Source organism: Acanthaster planci, linkage group LG11 (genome assembly GCF_054643075.1).
Source record: "Acanthaster planci isolate LZ-2023a linkage group LG11, COTS_SCS, whole genome shotgun sequence".
NCBI classification, from domain to species: domain Eukaryota; kingdom Metazoa; phylum Echinodermata; class Asteroidea; order Valvatida; family Acanthasteridae; genus Acanthaster; species Acanthaster planci.
The window spans coordinates 8341806-8359214 of NC_141787.1; the positions used below are offsets into that span (position 1 = coordinate 8341806).

Below are 17409 nucleotides of genomic sequence, written 5' to 3' on the forward strand. Positions count from 1 at the left end.
GGACGGTCGGTGCGGCGCGGTGAATTGTTATCTTCTGAAAACCGCTGCAGCCAAACATTAAAGCCATGGATTTCAGACACGATCGAGCGCCAAGCTCCGGAGCGGTTCCCCGGGCGAACACAACTGTAGGGCGATGGGGTAGGTGCTGCGGCGCGGTGAATTGCCGTCCTGGGGGAAAAACACGGCAGCCCTGGCATCGTCCGCCTGAGGGTCGCATTGAGCTGGGCAATCGCCGCGGTGCGAGAGCGCTGGCCGGCAGCCGCGGGGCCTGAGTCCCCCGCGAGAACACTGGCTGCTGGCAACAACAAGGGGAGTGCCAAAAAACCGGGAAGTTGCGGCGCGGGTCCCCCGCTCTCTGGCGAGGATGATATGGGAAATCTGCGGGCAGGCGAAGGGGCACCGGCCGGGCGCGGTCTCCGCGCGGAGGGCCAGGTCACTCCTCGGGGGAGTCCGCTGTGTATCCGCCCCACCCACGAGCGCTGGTCGTCCCCCCGGGTCGATCAAGAAAGACACAGGAGGCCTCGAGGGAGCGCACCGGAAGGAGGCAGGGCAGGCCAAGAGAGAAAAAGGGGAGGCCCGGCCCCGCCAGCGGGGACTGAGTGCCGCCGGCCCCGTGACAGATCTCCGAGTGGACCGCCGGAGAGGGAGCGGGCGCCCAGCACCGAGAGAGAGAGAAGAGAGCCCGCGCGGACAGGCCGCAGAGGGGGCCCCCGTTCCTGGCAGCCGCTGAGGCGCCGGGCGGGCCCCCAAGAGGCGAGAGAGAGAGGGAGGTCAGGGCCTATTGCGAACCCATCGACCTCAGGTCGGGCGAAAGGACCCACTGGATTTAAGCATATCACTAAGCGGAGGAAAAGAAACTAACCAGGATTCCCCCAGTAGCGGCGAACAAAGCGGGAAGAGCCCAGCGCCGAATCCCCGGCCCCCAGCGGGCCCACGGGAACTGTGGCGTAGGGAAGTCCGGTCCTGCGGTCGCGGCCGCGCCCAGGTCCTTCTGATCGAGGCCCCCTCCGTCCCGTGGCGGCTGTCATGCCCCTGCGGGCGCCGTCTGGCCGGCGACCAGGGCTTTCCGGGAGTCGGGTTGTTTTGTAGCGCAGCCCAAAGGCGGGTGGTAAACTCCATCCAAGGCTAAATACCGGCACTAGACCGATAGAGCTCAAGTACCGTGAGGAAAAGTTGAAAAGCACTCTGAAAAGAGAGTTCAAGAGTACGTGAAGCCGTCGAAGAGCAAACAGGAGGGCCGCGCAGATCGGGCCCGGGAGAGTCAGCGCGGCCGTTGCGGTGCCCGCCGTGGCCCCGCACCCGCCTAGCTGGGGGTTCCTCTCGTACCCTACAGTACGAGAGGAACCGCAGATTCGGACCCCTGGTTCAGGCGCTCGGTTGAGAGGCCGGTGGTGCGAGGCTACCACCCGAGATATTACGGCTGAACGCCTCTAAGTCGAAATCTCTCCCGGTGCGCCGCAACGCCGCCGGCGTCCTGTCCGAGGGCGGCCCGCGTCAACGCCCACCCGCTCTCGACTTGGGGGCCAGGAGCTCCTGCGGAAGCCAAACCGCCGTCTCGAGAGGGACGCCATATAACTTGCAGACGACTTGGGTATGGATCAGGGTGTCGTGCCCAGTAGAGCAGCCGCCTCGCTGCGATCTGCCGAAACCAAACCTTTCGATTTAAGGGATTTGCCCGCGCCGCAGACGGGCCGATCCTGGGGGGGCCGGGTCGGAGGACGGGCGGCGGCGGCGGGAGGCGGCTGCCGGGAGAGTGGCGACGCCACTTGTGTGGCGGCAGCGAAGTCGGGACGGCTGGTTGGGGCGGCAGGCCGGTTTGTGAGGGGCCAGTCGGCTTGCGGCCTTCGGGCAGGCCGGACCCGGAGGAGGAGGAGACCGGGGAGGACCGGCGGCGGAGGAGCGGGCGAAGCCGGAGGAGGGCCCGCCGGGACTGACGGCGGAGTGAACTGGGGCTCGCCCGGCGGCCCTCGGGGATGGGGAGTGGTTCCGAAGGACCGGCAGTGGGAGGGCCCCGTCGCATGGAGGGCCGGAGGCGGTGCCGGACCGGCGGCGGAGGAGGAGCGGGCGCAGCCGGAGGAGGGCCCGCTGGGACTGACGGTGGATAGAACCCCCGCTCGCCCAGCGGCCCGGGATGAGCTGCTTGGACGGGAGTCTGAGGGGGCCGCCCAGAACAGACTTGAAATCCAGGGTTGGCAGTACACCCCGTAGGAGGGCTCTGGGGGAATAGCGCCGGGGTGGCGAGTTGCCAAGTCGGTCCCAATGCCGTCGTGCGACGGGCCTCGTGCGGGGAGGGTCCGGGGCCTTATGCCCGGGGACAGAGTCTTGCAGCGGGTGGCACCGGTCCCGCCGTGCGTGCCGGACGGGCGGCGTTGTGTGGGCGCCCGCTGAAGATTTCTTGCTCGGACTTCGTGGTCCGCCAAAGGTCGGATCTCCGGTTTCGACCCGACTCGGGCGCAAAAACTGACTCGTCCCCACCTGCGAACGCGTCGTCGAGGCACCCCGGCTCTCGAGAGCGTCTCTCGTAATCAGTACAGCCTTATATTGTCCATACGGTACGGCCATTCACACACAGTGGAGCCCAGGGCTCTGGTTTGATTCCCCCTGGGGTCTGGACAAGCCTGGCTCCGGAGCGGCGGGGACTGGTGGTGTGGCGCCGCAAATTGCCGTCCTGGGGAAAGAAAAACCCACTGCAGCCGCACGCCGTCCCCCTAAAGCCGTGCATTTCCGACATGCTTCCCCGGGCAAAAACGGCTCCATGCCGGCGGGGAGGGTGGTGCGGTGCGGTGAATCGCCTTCCTCGGAAACCCTGGTCCGAGAAGTTCGGATGTCCGGGGTTGCCCGCGGAAAGCGGGCCGGGCGCCTACAGCCTGCCGTCCATCGGCTCGCTGGCCCACCCAAGGTCTCTGAGAGGGCTTTGCGCCGGGACAGGTTGGGCCCAAAACGTGCGTATTTCAATGAGAGCATTTTGGACCTTAACCCCCACTCCCTGGTTTGCCTATTTATAGGGGGAAGGGTGGTCTCGAGCTCAGCTCCAGCTGCCAGAAATCAGTACAGCCATATATTTTCCATACAAAACGGCTATTCCTACACGGTCGAGCCAAAGCCTCGGGAGCGATTTCCCTTGGGGTCTGACAAGCCCCGCTCCGGAGCGGCTCGACGAAAGTGGCGGCTTGCCGTCCCGCCAGGAGGCCCTCCGGGCGCTCCGTCAACGGCGTTTTCGGCGCGGCCGGTCGACCCTTCATGCCAAGAAGAGCGTCGGCTGGCCCACCCGGCCTTGCCTAGAGGTGTCGGGAAGGCCGTTCCCGGGGGCGCAGTTCGGCCGGACCCCGGGCCGGAAGAGCGGTGGTGCGTGGCCGGAAGCCTTAAGGAGGGGCTGGAGCAGCAGCCCCGCCCGCTGCGGAAGAGCGAGCGGGAGATAGAGGGAGAGGGGAGCAGGGCCCCTCGGAGAGCGGCGGGCTCTCCGCTGCCCCGAGCAGCAATATCTGGGACGTCTGGATTGGCCCGGCAGCTTCCAGAGGGACCGGCCCGCCCTGTGGCGGGCCGTATTAGAGCTCCGCCGGGTCCCAGCCGCCCAAGGCGCACTGACGTCGTGCGGTGGCGTCCCGGGCCCGGAGAGCCGGCAGCGGGCCCCCCCGGACGGAGCCACGCGCGACCCCGCCGCCCGCCGAGCAGGCGGCAGGCGGCGCCCCAAGGTCGCTCCGAGCCGCAGCCGCGGCGGCAGGCAGGGGACCTCCCAGACGGAGGGAGCTCAGCTTGGCCAGCCTCCTGGCTTCCTGCCTGATCCGGGTGCCCCCTCCTGGATCGAGGCGAGAGGAAGCCGGCGCACCAGGCCGGCGGGCGGCATTCCAGCGGCCGCCCACGCGCCCGTGGAAGGAGAGGAAGTGCTGCCCGGGCCGGAGAGGGCGAGGGACCGTCGGCAGGCCGGAGGGAGCGGAGGCCGGGAGGTGAGCGAGAGCAGAGAGGCGCAGGACTCCAGCACCGCGGCCCGGCAGCCGCGGCGCTGCCGAGCAGTCTTGAGGGCCCGAGTTGGCGGGCCCCGGCCCCGAGGGGCTACCTGGTTGATCCTGCCAGTAGTCAAAGATTGTCTCAAAGATTAAGCCATGCATGTCTAAGTAAAAGCTTTACCAAGCGAAATTGCCGATGGCTCATTAAATCAGTTATGGTTCGAGCGCATGCCCCTACACGGATAACTGCGGTATTTCTAGAGCTAAAACATGCCAGCAAGCGCCAACCTTGCGGTAGGCGTGCTCTTATTAGGAACAAGACCAACCCAGGCCCTTCCCGGCTCCGTTGGTGAACTCTGGATAACCTGGCCGATCGCACGGTCCTCGCACCGGCGACGGATCCTTCGAATGTCTGCCACATCCAAGGAAGGCAGCAGGCGCGCAAATTACCCAATCCCGACACGGTGAGGTAGTGGACCATAAACGATGCCGACTGGCAATCCGCCGGCGTTACTCCAATGACGCAGTGGGCAGTCGGCGGGAAACCAAAGTCTTTGGGTTCCGGGGGAAGTATGGTTGCAAAGCTGAAACGTAAAGGAATTGACGGAAGTAAAAGTCGTAACAAGGTTTCCGTAGGTGAACCTGCGGAAGGATCATTACCGAGCAGAGAGAGCGTGCCCGACCGCCCCCCTTCCGACAGCTGAGGCGGTGAGGGCCGGCCACCGTGCTGTCTTCCGGGTGTAGGCGGGAGTGGCCCACGCCAGGGTGCACTGTACCCCGAGCCGAGTGGGCGCGGGACTCCCAGCCCTCGCTGGGACCCCGGGACGCCGAGGCTCGGCCTCGAATGGACCGGGGGATTGGTGGGACGCAGTCGGAGCGGCCCCCCTTGGGGAAGGGAGCCGCCGCGTGAGAGGGGACAGGTCCCCGCTCGGCTGGCTCCTGCCGGTGTTTTTTTTTTTTTTTTTCGGATTCCAAAAAGAGCTGGATGCTCCTCGACCGGGCCACCGGCGCAGTTATCGAGATGTGATGGACAGAGCCAACCCCCCAAGCGAAAGACAATTCTCGGCGGTGGATCACTCGGCTCGTGCCCCGATGAGGAACGCAGCCAGCTGCGAGAATCAGTGTGAATGGCAGAACGCAGTGATCATCGGCATTTCGAACGCACATGGCGGCCCGGGCCCCCCGCGGCCCGGACCTCGTCCGTCTGAGGGTTGCATTGACCTGGGCAATTGCCACGGCCGGGAGGGGCCGCGGCGCGAGAGCGCCGGAGGGCAGCCGGGGGGCCCGAGGCCCCCGCGAGGACACTGGCTGCAGGCGGCAGCAATGGGAGTACCGAGACAGTGGGAGGATTCGGCGCGGGTCCCCCGCTCTCCGGGGAGGATGATATGGGAAATCTGAGGGCAGGCGAAGGGGCACCAGCCGGGCGCAGTCTCCGCGCGGAGGGCCGGATCGCTCCCTGGGGGAATTTGCCGTGGTGTGGCAGGTCAGCGCTGAGTATCCGGCACACCCACGAGCGCCGGTCGTCCCCCGAGCCGAACAAGAAAGACACGGGCGGCCTTGAGGGAGCGCGCCGGAAGGAGGCCATGCAGGCAGGCAGGGCAGGCCAAGAGAGAAAAAAAGGAGGCCTGGCCCCGCCAGCCCCGTGGCAGATTTCCGAGTGGACCGCCGGAGAGGGAGCGGGTGCCCAGCGCCGAGAGAGAGAGAGTGAGAGAGAAGAGAGCCCGCGCTGACGGGCCGCGGAGGTGGGCCCCTTTCCTGGCAGCAGCCGAAGCGCCGGCCGGACCCCCGAGAGGCGAGAGAGAGAGAGAGGCCAAGGCCTATCGCGAACCCATCGAATTCAGGTCGGGCGAGAGGACCCGCTGGATTTAAGCATATCACTAAGGGGAGGGAAAAAACCAAGCAGGATTCCCCCAGTAGCGGCGAGCGAAGCCGGAAGAGCACAGCGCCGAATCCCGGGCCCCCGGCGGGCCCACGGGAACTGTGGCGTAGGGAAGTCCGGTCCGGCGGTCGCAGCGGCGCCGAGGTCCTTCTGATCGAGGCCCCCACCGTCCCGTGGCGGGTATCAGGCCCCTGCAGACGCCGTCCGGCCGGCGACCAGGGCTTCTGGGAGTCAGGTTGTTTTGTGGCGCAGCCCGAAGGCGGGTGGTAAACTCCATCCAAGACTAAATACCGGCACTAGACCGATAGAGCACAAGTACCGTGAGGGAAAGATGAAAAGCACTCTGAAGAGAGAGTTCAGGAGTACGTGAAGCCGTCGTGAAGCAAACAGGAGGGCCGCGCAGATCGGGCCCAGAAGATTCAGCGCGGCCGGCGCGGTGCCCACCGCGGCCCAGCACCTCTGCAACCCCTTAGCAGGGGGGCGGGGCGCAGGAGCGCCTCCGCGCCCGGCCAAGTGCATAGACCGGCCGGTTGGGGTTCGTCCGGCCACCCTGGTCCCCTGACAGGGGGGGGGGCGGTCGAAGAGCCTAGAGACCTGCCGTGGTCGCACCGGCCGCCCGGCTGAAGAAGGAACGACAGGCCGCACCCGCCTGCGCGTCGTCGCCTCCATGCGGCGGCCGCCTGGCTGGGTCTCCCGGTCCCTGGGTCCGCGGGCGATTGTTGCATGCCCTGCCGACCTGTCTTGAAACACGGACCAAGGATTCTATAGGGCCTACGAGTCGGGGCGCCGCCAGGCGAAGCCCCGAGGCGCAACGAGAGTGAAGGCCGGCCAGGGCCCGACCAAGGCGGGATCCGGCCGCGCGGCGGCCGGCGCACAAGCGCCCCACCTCCCCCCCCCCTGCCTTGGGTACAGGGGCAAAAGACTAATCGAACCGTCTAGTAGCTGGTTCCCTCCGAAGTTTCCTTCAGGATAGCTGGCGCCCGGTAAAGAGAGAGAGAGCAATTGCATCCGGTAAAGCGGCAGGGCGCGCCGTGTCCTGGCGGCGGCACTCCCCCCCCCCGACTGCGGGGCCGTCCGCGCGCGGGCCCCCTCCGTCGCGCACGGACGGCGGGTCGCGGCGTGCGGCGCCCGCGGGCCCCGGCACCGGGCAGGGGACCCTGTCAGGCCGACACGCCGGCTCTGGAGTCTCTGGCGCGCCGGGCGAGCCTGGACCGGCGTGGGACGTGCCTCGTGGACAGTCCTGGCTGCGCAGCCGCCTAGCTGCGGTCGCTTCGGCCGGCGCCCAACAGCTGGCTCAGAACTGGTACGGACCAGGGGAATCAGACTGTCTAATTAAAACAGAGCATCGCGACGTCCGCAGCCGGGGCGCTGACGCGATGTGATTTCTGCCCAGTGCTCTGAATGTCAAAGTGAAGAAATTCAGCGAAGCGCGGGTAAATGGCGCGAGTAACTATGACTCTCTTAAGGTAGCCAAATGCTTCGTCATTTAATTAGTTCTTAGAGATAAACATCGTGCCCAGTAGAGCAGCCGCTTCGCTGCGATCTACTGAAATTAAACCTTCGATCCGAGAATTTGCCCGCGCCGCAGACGGGCCGATCCTGGCGGGCCGGGTCGGACGACTTGCCACGGAGGAGCCAGCGTTCTCACCGCGGGAGCGGCTTCTGGGAGAAGGGCGCTTCCCCGGTGGCCGGGGAGGCGGGGATGATGGGGTCCAGCAGTGGGGGGAGGAGGTCGAGCGCGGAGGGCCGGCCGGTGCCGCCCGGTGGCCCTTGGGCGGACCGGACTTGGAGGAGGAGACCGGGGAGGACCAGCGGCGGGCCCGACGGGACTCCAACTCGGCGGAGGAGCGGGTGCTTCCCCGGTGGCTGATGATTGGCTGCTGGGCTGCATGTCTGACACGGCCGCCCCAAACTGACTTGAAATCCACGGTTAATAGTGCACCCCGCAGGAGGGCTCTCGGGGAGTTGCCAAGTCGGTCCCAATGCCATTCGTGCGATCAGCTGGTCGGCACGGATGAACCATGGCTTCCAGCCCGAGGGCGGCATGTTGCAGTGGGCGGCGTTGCTCCCGCCGTGGGTGCCGGACGGGGAGCGTTACGTGGGCGCCCGCTGAAGATTTCTTCCTCGGACTTCGTTGACCGCAAAAGGATTGCATCTCCAGTTACGCTTCGACTCGGGCGCAAAAACCGACTCGGCCCCACCCGTGAACGCGTCGGTGAGGCACCCTAGCTCGCAAGAGCGTCTCTCGTTGGGGTCTGTTGGACCCGAAACATTACTCCCATTTAAACGAATCCCAGTTAGTCTAATGAAGTCGGACAGAGTACACTGTTCGAAACGTCGAGTTATTCCCCGGTTTTTCTCAGAACCACACATACTCAAAGAAGAGATAAATACATGGTGTTACCGCAATCTTTACTATAAATACAATTAAATTGTTTTCATGTAAACCCTCAAAATGCACCTTTCTGTCTCAATTTACCTTGCTTTCAACCTTTGTTTCACTATTTTCAAAGGGTGCACTAATTGATGCCTCTTGTTTTCACGGTAACAAATTTTCCCATATTCAAGCGCAACAGCCATACTTTCCCAGTAAGGGTTGGGGCTAGGGTTAGGATAATAGGGTTGGGGTTGGGATACAATTAGGGTTACAGATAGGGATGGGGTGAGGGTTGGGATTGTGGTTAGGGCAAGGTTTAGTGATATATAGGTTTGTGGTTAGGGTTAGGGGTAGGGTTAGGATAAAGGGGTTGAGTTTAGGGGTAGGGTTAAGGTTAGGGTTAGGGTAAGTGATATATGGGTTTTGGTTAGGGCTAGGGTAGTTTTAGAGTAAGGGTTAGGGGTAAGGGCTAAGATTGGGGTTGTGGTAGGGTTATGTTTAGTGATATATAGGTTTGTGGTTAGGGTTAGGGCTAGGGTTAGGATAATACGGTTAGGGATAGGGTTGGGGTTACAGACAGGGTTAGGGGCAGGGTTATGGATAGGGTTAGAGTTAGGGTTAGGGGTAGGGATAGGGGTATTGTAAGGGTTAGGATTGGGGTTGTGGTTAGGGTTAGCGATATGTAGGTTTGTGGTTAGGGCCAGGGTTAGGGTTAGAGTAAGGGTAAGGGTTAGGGTAAGGATTGGAGTTGTGGTTAGGGATAGCGATATATAGATTTGTGGTTAGGGTTAGGGCTAGGGTTAGGATAACAGGGTTGGGGTTAGGGATAGGGTTGGGGTTACAGATAGGGTTAGGGGTACGGTTAAAGTTAGGATTAGGGTTAGGGTAAGGGATAGGGGTAGGGGTATTGTCAGGGTTAGGATTTGGGTTGTGGTTAGGGTTAACGATTTACAGGTTTGTGGTTCGGGTTAGGGGTAGGGTTAGGATAATAGGGTTTGGGTTAGGGATAGGGTTGGGGTTACAGATAGGGTAAGGGGTAGGGTTAAAGTTAGGGTTAGGGTTAGGGTTAGGATTGGGGTTGTGGTGAGGGTTAGCGACATGTAGGTTTGTGGCTAGGGTTAGGGCTAGGGTAATAGGGTTGGGGCTAGGGACAGGGTTGGGGTTAAAGATAGGGTTAGGGATAGGGTAAGGGGTAGGGTATTGGAAGGGTTAGGATTGGGGTTGTGGTTAGGGTTAACGATATATAGGTTTGTGGTTAGTGTTAGGGCTAGGGTTAGGATAATAGGGTTGGGGTTAGGGATAGGGTTGGGGTTACAGATAGGGTTAGGGTAAAGTTAGGGTTAGGGTAAGGATAAGGTTTGGGGTTGTGGTTAGCGTTAGCGATATATAGGTTTGTGGTTAAGGTTAGGGCTAGGGTTGGGATAATAGGGTTGGAGTTAGGGATAGAGTTGGGGTTACAGATTGGGTTAGGGCCAGGGTTAAAGTTAGGGTTAGGGTTAGGATTGGGTTTGTGGTTAGGGTTAGCGATATATAGGTTTGTGGTTAGGGTTAAGGCAAGGGTTAGGATAATAGGGTTGGGGTTTGGGATAGGGTTCGGGTTACAGATAGGGCCAGGGTTAGGGTTAGAGTAAGGGTTAGGGTAAGGGTTAGGATTGGGGTTCTGGTGAGGGTTAGCCATATATAGGTTTGTGGTTAGGGTTAGGGCTAGGGTTATGATAATAGGTTTGGGGTTAGGGACAGGAATGGGGATACAGATAGGGTTAGGGTTAGGGTTAGGGGTATTGTAAGGGTTAGGATTTGGGTTGCAGTGAGGGTTGCAGATAGGGTTAGGGGTAGGGTTAAAGTTAGGGTTAGGGTAAGGGTTAGGATTGGGGTTGTGGTGATGGTTAGCGATATATAGGTTTGTGGTTAGGGTTAGGGCTAGGGTTAGGGTAATAGGGTTGGGGCTAGGGACAGGGTTGGGGTTACAGATAGGGTTAGGGATAGGGCAAGGGGTAGGGGTATTGGAAGGGTTAGGATTGGGGTTGTGGTTAGTGTTAACGATATATAGGTTTGTGGTTAGGGTTAGGGATAGGGTTAGGATAATAGGGTTGGGGTTAGGGATAGGGTTGGGGTTACAGATAGGGTTATTGTTAAAGTTCGTGTTAGGGTAAGGATAAGGATTGGGGTTGTGGTTAGCGTTAGCGATATATAGGTTTGTGGTAAGGGTTAGGGCTAGGGTTAGGATAATAGGGTTGGGGTTAGGGATAGAGTTGGGGTTACAGATAGGGTTAGGGGTAGGGTTAAAGTTAGGGTTAGGGTTTGGATTGGGGTTGTGGTTAAGGTTAGCGCTATATAAGTTTGTGGTTAGGGTTAGGATAATAGTGTTGCGGTTAGGGACAGGGTTGGGGTTACAGATAGGGTTAGGAATAGGGTTAGGGTTAAGGGTCAGGATTGGGGTTGTGGTTAGGGTTAGCGATACATAGGTTTGTGGATAGGGTTAGGGCTAAAGTTAAATTAATAGGGTTGGGGTTGGGGATAGGGTTCGGGTGACAGATAGGGTTAGGGGTAGGGTTAAAGTTAGGATTATGGTAAGGGTTAGGGGTATTGTCAGGGTTCAGATTTGGGAGGTGTTTAGGGTTAACGATACATAGGTTTGTGGTTAGGGTTAGGGCTAGGGTTACGATAATAGGGTTGGGGTTAGGGATAGGGTTGGGGTTACAGATAGGGTAAGGGGTAGGGTTAAAGTTAGGGTTAGGGTTAGGATTGGGGTTGTGGTGAGGGTTAGCGATATATAGGTTTGTGGTTAGGGTTAGGGCTAGGGTTATGATAATAGGGTTGGGGTTAGGGACAGGAATGTGGATAGAGATAGGGCTAGGGTTAGGGGTATTGTAAGGGTTAGGATTGGGGTTGCGGTGAGGGTTGCAGATAGGGTTAGGGGTAGGGTTGAAGTTAGGGTTAGGGTTAGGGTAAGGGTTAGGATTCGGGTTGTGGTAAGGGTTAGCGTTTTATAGGTTGGTGGTTAGGGTTAGGGCTAGGGTTATGATAATAGGGTTGGGGTTAGGGACAGGAATGTGGATACAGATAGGGCTAGGGTTAGGGGTATTGTAAGGGTTAGGATTGGGGTTGCGGTGAGGGTTGCAGATAGGGTTGGGGTAGGGTTGAAGTTAGGGTTAGGGTTAGGGTTAGGGTAAGGGTTAGGATTCGGGTTGTGGTGAGGGTTAGGGTTAGGGTTAGGGTTAGGGTTAGGGTTAGGGTTAGGATAATGGGGTTGGGGTTAGGGATAGGGTTGGGGTTACAGATAGGGTTAGGGTTAGGGTTAAAGTTAGGGTTAGGGTAAGGATAAGGATTGGGGTTGTGGTTAGCGTTAGCGATATATAGGTTTGTGGTTAGGGTTAGGGCTAGGGTTAGGATAATAGGGTTGGGGTTGGGGTTAGGGATAGAGTCGGAGTTACAGATAGGGTTAGGGGTAGGGTTAATGTAAGGGTTACGGTAAGGGATAGGGGTATTGTCAGGGTTAGGATTTGGGTTGTGGTTAGGATTAACGATATATAGGTTTGTGGTTAGGGTTAGGGCTAGGGTTAAGATAATAGGGTCTGGGTTAGGGATAGGATTGGGGTTACAGATAGGGCCAGGGTTAGGGTTAGAGTTAGGGTTAGGGCTAGGGTTTGGATAATAGGGTTGGAGTTAGGGATAGAGTTGGGGTTACAGATAGGGTTAGGGCCAGGGTTAAAGTTAGGTTTAGGGTTAGGATTGGGTTTGTGGTTAGGGTTAGCGATATATAGGTTTGTGGCTAGGGTTAGGGATAGGGTTAGGATAATAGGGTTGGGGTTAGGGATAGGGTTGGGGTTACAGATAGAGCCAGGGTTAGGGTTAGAGTAAGGGTTAGGGTTAAGGTAAGGGTTAGGATTGGGGTTGTGGTGAGGGTTAGCGATATAAAGGTTTGTGGTTAGGGTTAGGGCTAGGGTTAGGATAATAGGGTTCGGGTTAGGGACAGGAATGGGGTTACAGATAGGGTTAGGGGTAGGGATATTGTAAGGGTTAGGATTGGGGTTGAGGTTAGGGTTAGCGTTATATAGGTTTCTGGTTAGGGTTAGGGCTAGGGTTAGGATAATAGGGTTAGGGTTAGGGATAGGGTTGGGGTTAAAGATAGGGTTAGGGGTAGGGTTGAAGTTAGGGTTAGGGTTGGGATTTGGTTTGTAGTTAGGGTTAGCGATATATAGGTTTGTGGTTAGGGTTAGGGTTAGGATAATAGCGTTGTGGTTAGGGATAGGGTTGAGGTTACAGATAGGGTTAAGGGTAGGATTAGAGTAAGGGCTAGGGTTAGGGTAAGGGTTAAGATTGGGGTTGTGGTTAGGGTTAGCGATATACAGGTTTGTGGTTACGGTTAGGGCTAGGGTTAGGATAAGAGGGTTGGGGTTGGGAATAGGGTTAGGGTTACAGGTAGGGCCACAGTTAGGGTTAGAGTAAGGGTTGGGGGTAGGGTTAGGATTGGGGTTGTCGTGAGGTTTAGCGATATATAGGTTTGTGGTTAGGGTTAGGGCTATTGTTAGGATAATAGGGTTAGGGTTAGGGATAGGGTTGGGGTTACAGGTAGGGTTAAGGGTACGGCTAAAATTAGGGTTAGGGTAAGGGTTAGGATTGGGGTTGTTGTTGGGGTTAGCGATATATAGGTTTGTGGTTAGGGTTAGGGCTACGGTTAGGATAATATGGTTGGGGTTAGGGACAGGAATGGGGTTACAGATATGGTTAGGGTTAGGGTTAGGGGTAGGGGTATTGTAAGGGTTAGGATTGGGGTTGCGGTTAGGGTTAGCGATATATAGGTTTCTGGTTAGGGTTAGGGCTAGGGTTAGGATAATAGGGTTAGGGTTAGGGATAGGGTTGGGGTTAAAGATAGGTTTGGGGTAGGGTTGAAGTTAGGGTTAGGGTAAGGGTTGGGATTTGGGTTGTGGTTAGGGTTAGCGATATATAGGTTTGTGGTTAGGTTTAGGGATATATAGGTTTGTGGTTAGGGTTAGGGCTAGTCACCAAAGTTACTTGGTCAAGAATATGTCTCTTTTCAAACTCAAATAAAACACCACCAAAATTTACCTGCCATTTCTCAAAACCTAAGAAAATATCAAATGCAAGTATTGACCATTCCGTATTTCCCTAGGTGCTGTGCATGAAAACGGCATGATGAAACACCGTCTTTGGAGTTACGATGAACTCCTGCAAAAACAGTTGTGATGTACACACACAACACAAAGTTGGCGTATATCTTCTTTTTTTTCTTTAACTCGTGTACAATTTGTCTAAAATGTACCTTTTTATTCAACCGCCGGCCTTGAGAATCAAAACCTTGACTTAACACTGGCTTGTACACAGACTGACGTATGTGAAATGACATAAATGATGACATGATCTTGTGATTTATAAATAAAATGTAACTTGGATAAAGATGCAAGATGACTTGTCAAAGAAAACATTAGATTTGACCATCTAAATTTCCAACCTCTTATTTCAATGACAGCTACAATTAAATTGTTTTCATGTAAACCCTCAAAATGCACCTTTTTGTCTCAAGTAACCTTGCGTTCAACTTTTGTTTCACTTTTTTCAAAGGGAGCTCTAAATAATGCCTGTTTTGTTTTCACGGTAACGAGCATTCCCATATTCAAGCGCAACAGACATGCTTTCTCAGTTAGGGTTCGGGCTAGGGTTAGGATAATAGGGTTGGGGTTAGGGTTGGGATTGTGGTTAGGGTAAGGTTTAGTGATATATAGGTTTGTGGTTAGGGTTAGGGCTAGGGTTAGGATAATAGGGTTGGGGTTAGGGATAGAGTTGGGGTTACAGATAGGGTTAGGGGTAGGGTTAAAGTTATTGTTAGGGTTTGGATTGGGGTTGTGGTTAAGGTTAGCGCTATATAAGTTTGTGGTTAGGGTTAGGATAATAGTGTTGCGGTTAGGGACAGGGTTGGGGTTACAGATAGGGTTAGGAATAGGGTTAGGGTTAAGGGTCAGGATTGGGGGTGTGGTTAGGGTTAGGGATACTTAGGTTTGTGGATAGGGTTAGGGCTAAAGTTAAATTAATAGGGTTGGGGTTCGGGATAGGGTTCGGGTGACAGATAGGGTTAGGGGTAGGGTTAAAGTTAGGATTATGGTAAGGGTTAGGGGTATTGTCAGGGTTAAGATTTGGGAGGTGTTTAGGGTTAACGATACATAGGTTTGTGGTTAGGGTTAGGGCTAGGGTTACGATAATAGGGTTGGGGTTAGGGATACAGTTGGGGTTACAGATAGGGTAAGGGGTAGGGTTAAAGTTAGGGTTTGGGTTAGGATTGGGGTTGTGGTGAGGGTTAGCGATATATAGGTTTGTGGTTAGGGTTAGGGCTAGGGTTATGATAATAGGGTTGGGGTTAGAGACAGGAATGGGGATACAGATAGGGTTAGGGTTAGGGGTATTGTAAGGGTTAGGATTGGGGTTGCGGTGAGGGTTGCAGATAGGGTTAGGGGTAGGGTTGAAGTTAGGGTTAGGGTTAGGGTTAGGGTAAGGGTTAGGATTCGGGTTGTGGTGAGGGATAGCGAAATATAGGTTTGTGGTTAGGGTTAGGGCTAGGGTTATGATAATAGGGTTGGGGTTAGGGACAGGAATGGGGATACAGATAGGGTTAGGGTTAGGGGTATTGTAAGGGTTAGGATTGGGTTTGCGGTGAGGGTTGCAGATAGGGTTAGGGGTAGGGTTAAAGTTAGGGTTAGGGTTAGGGTTAGGGTAAGGGTTAGGATTCGGGTTGTGGTGAGGGTTAGGGTTAGGGTTAGGGTTAGGGTTAGGGTTAGGATAATGGGGTTGGGGTTAGGGATAGGGTTGGGGTTACAGATAGGGCCAGGGTTAGGGTTAAAGTTAGGGTTAGGGTAAGGATAGGGATTGGGGTTGTGGTTAGCGTTAGCGATATATAGGTTTGTGGTTAGGGTTAGCGCTAGGGTTAGGATAATAGGGTTGGGGTTAGGGATAGAGTCGGAGTTACAGATAGGGTTAGGGGTAGGGTTAATGTAAGGGTTACGGTAAGGGATAGGGGTATTGTCAGGGTTAGGATTTGGGTTGTGGTTAGGATTAACGATATATAGGTTTGTGGTTAGGGTTAGGGCTAGGGTTAAGATAATAGGGTTGTGGTTAGGGATAGGGTTGGGGTTACAGATAGGGCCAGGGTTAGGGTTAGAGTTAGGGTTAGGGCTAGGGTTTGGATAATAGGGTTGGAGTTAGGGATAGAGTTGGGGTTACAGATAGGGTTAGGGCCAGGGTTAAAGTTAGGTTTAGGGTTAGGATTGGGTTTGTGGTTAGGGTTAGCGATATATAGGTTTGTGGCTAGGGTTAGGGATAGGGTTAGGATAATAGGGTTGGGGTTAGGGATAGGGTTGAGGTTACAGATAGAGCCAGGGTTAGGGTTAGAGTAAGGGTTAGGGTTAAGGTAAGGGTTAGGATTGGGGTTGTGGTTAGGATTAACGATATATAGGTTTGTTGTTAGGGTTAGGGCTAGGGTTATTATAATAGGGTTGGGGTTCGGGACAGGAATGGGGTTACAGATAGGGGTAGGGGTATTGTAAGGGTTAGGATTGGGGTTGTGGTTAGGGTTAGCGTTATATAGGTTTCTGGTTAGGGTTAGGGCTAGGGTAAGGATAATAAGGTTAGGGTTAGGGATAGGGTTGGGGTTAAAGATAGGGTTAGGGGTAGGGTTGAAGTTAGGGTTAGGGTTGGGATTTGGTTTGTGGTTAGGGTTAGCGATATATAGGTTTGTGGTTAGGGTTAGGGTTAGGATAATAGCGTTGTGGTTAGGGATAGGGTTGAGGTTACAGATAGGGTTAAGGGTAGGATTAGAGTAAGGGCTAGGGTTAGGGTAAGGGTTAAGATTGGGGTTGTGGTTAGGGTTAGCGATATACAGGTTTGTGGTTAGGGTTAGGGCTCGGGTTAGGATAAGAGGGTTGGGGTTGGGAATAGGGTTAGGGTTACAGGTAGGGCCACAGTTAGGGGTTAGAGTAAGGGTTGGGGGTAGGGTTAGGATTGGGGTTGTCGTGAGGTTTAGCGATATATAGGTTTGTGGTTAGGGTTAGGGCTATTGTTAGGATAATAGGGTTAGGGTTACGGGATAGGGTTGGGGTTACAGGTAGGGTTAAGGGTAGGGTTAAAGTTAGGGTTAGGGTAAGGGTTCAGGATTGGGGTTGTTGTTACGGGTTAGCGATATATAGGTTTGTGGTTAGGGTTAGGGCTAGGGTTGGGATAATATGGTTGGGGTTAGGGACAGGAATGGGGTAACAGATATGGTTAGGGTTAGGGTTAGGGGTAGGGGTATTGTAAGGGTTAGGATTGGGGTTGCGGTTAGGGTTAGCGATATATAGGTTTCTGGTTAGGGTTACGGCTAGGGTTAGGATAATAGGGTTAGGGTTAGGGATAGGGTTGGGGTTACAGATAGGTTTGGGGTAGGGTTGAAGTTAGGGTTAGGGTAAGGGTTGGGATTTGGGTTGGGGTTAGGGTTAGCGATATATAGGTTTGTGGTTAGGTTTAGGGATATATAGGTTTGTGGTTAGGGTTAGGGCTAGTCACCAAAGTTACTTGGTCAACGACTATGTCTCTTTTCAAACTCAAATAAAACACCACCAAAATTTACCTGCCATTTCTCAAAACCTACGAAAATATCAAATGCAAGTATTGACCATTCCGTATTTCCCCTAGGTGCTGTGCATGAAAACGGCAATGATGAAACACCGTCTTTGGAGTTACGATGAACTCCTGCAAAAACAGTTGTGATTGTACACACACAACACAAAGTTGGCGTATATCTTCTTTTTTTTCTTTAACTCGTGTACAATTTGTCTAAAATGTACCTTTTTATTTAACCGCCGGCCTTGAGAATCAAAACCTTGACTTAACACTGGCTTGTACACAGACTGACGTATGTGAAATGACATAAATGATGACATGATCTTGTGATTTATAAATAAAATGTAACTTGGATAAAGATGCAAGATGACTTGTCAAAGAAAACATTAGATTTGACCATCTAAATTTCCAACCTCTTATTTCAATGACAGCTACAATTAAATTGTTTTCATGTAAACCCTCAAAATGCACCTTTTTGTCTCAAGTAACCTTGCGTTCAACTTTTGTTTCACGTTTTTCAAAGGGAGCTCTAAATAATGCCTGTTTTGTTTTCACGGTAACGAGCATTCCCATATTCAAGCGCAACAGACATGCTTTCTCAG

At 55.1% G+C, this 17409-nt stretch overlaps 1 non-coding gene across 1 annotated transcript; it reads left to right on the forward strand.

The window, feature by feature from the left end:
* Positions 1-5001: 5001 nt before the first annotated feature.
* On the forward strand, positions 5002-5158 carry LOC147797376 (5.8S ribosomal RNA). The gene has a single exon (XR_015427280.1). It is a non-coding gene; the product is annotated as a 5.8S ribosomal RNA (ribosomal RNA).
* The last annotated feature ends 12251 nt before the right edge of the window (positions 5159-17409 follow it).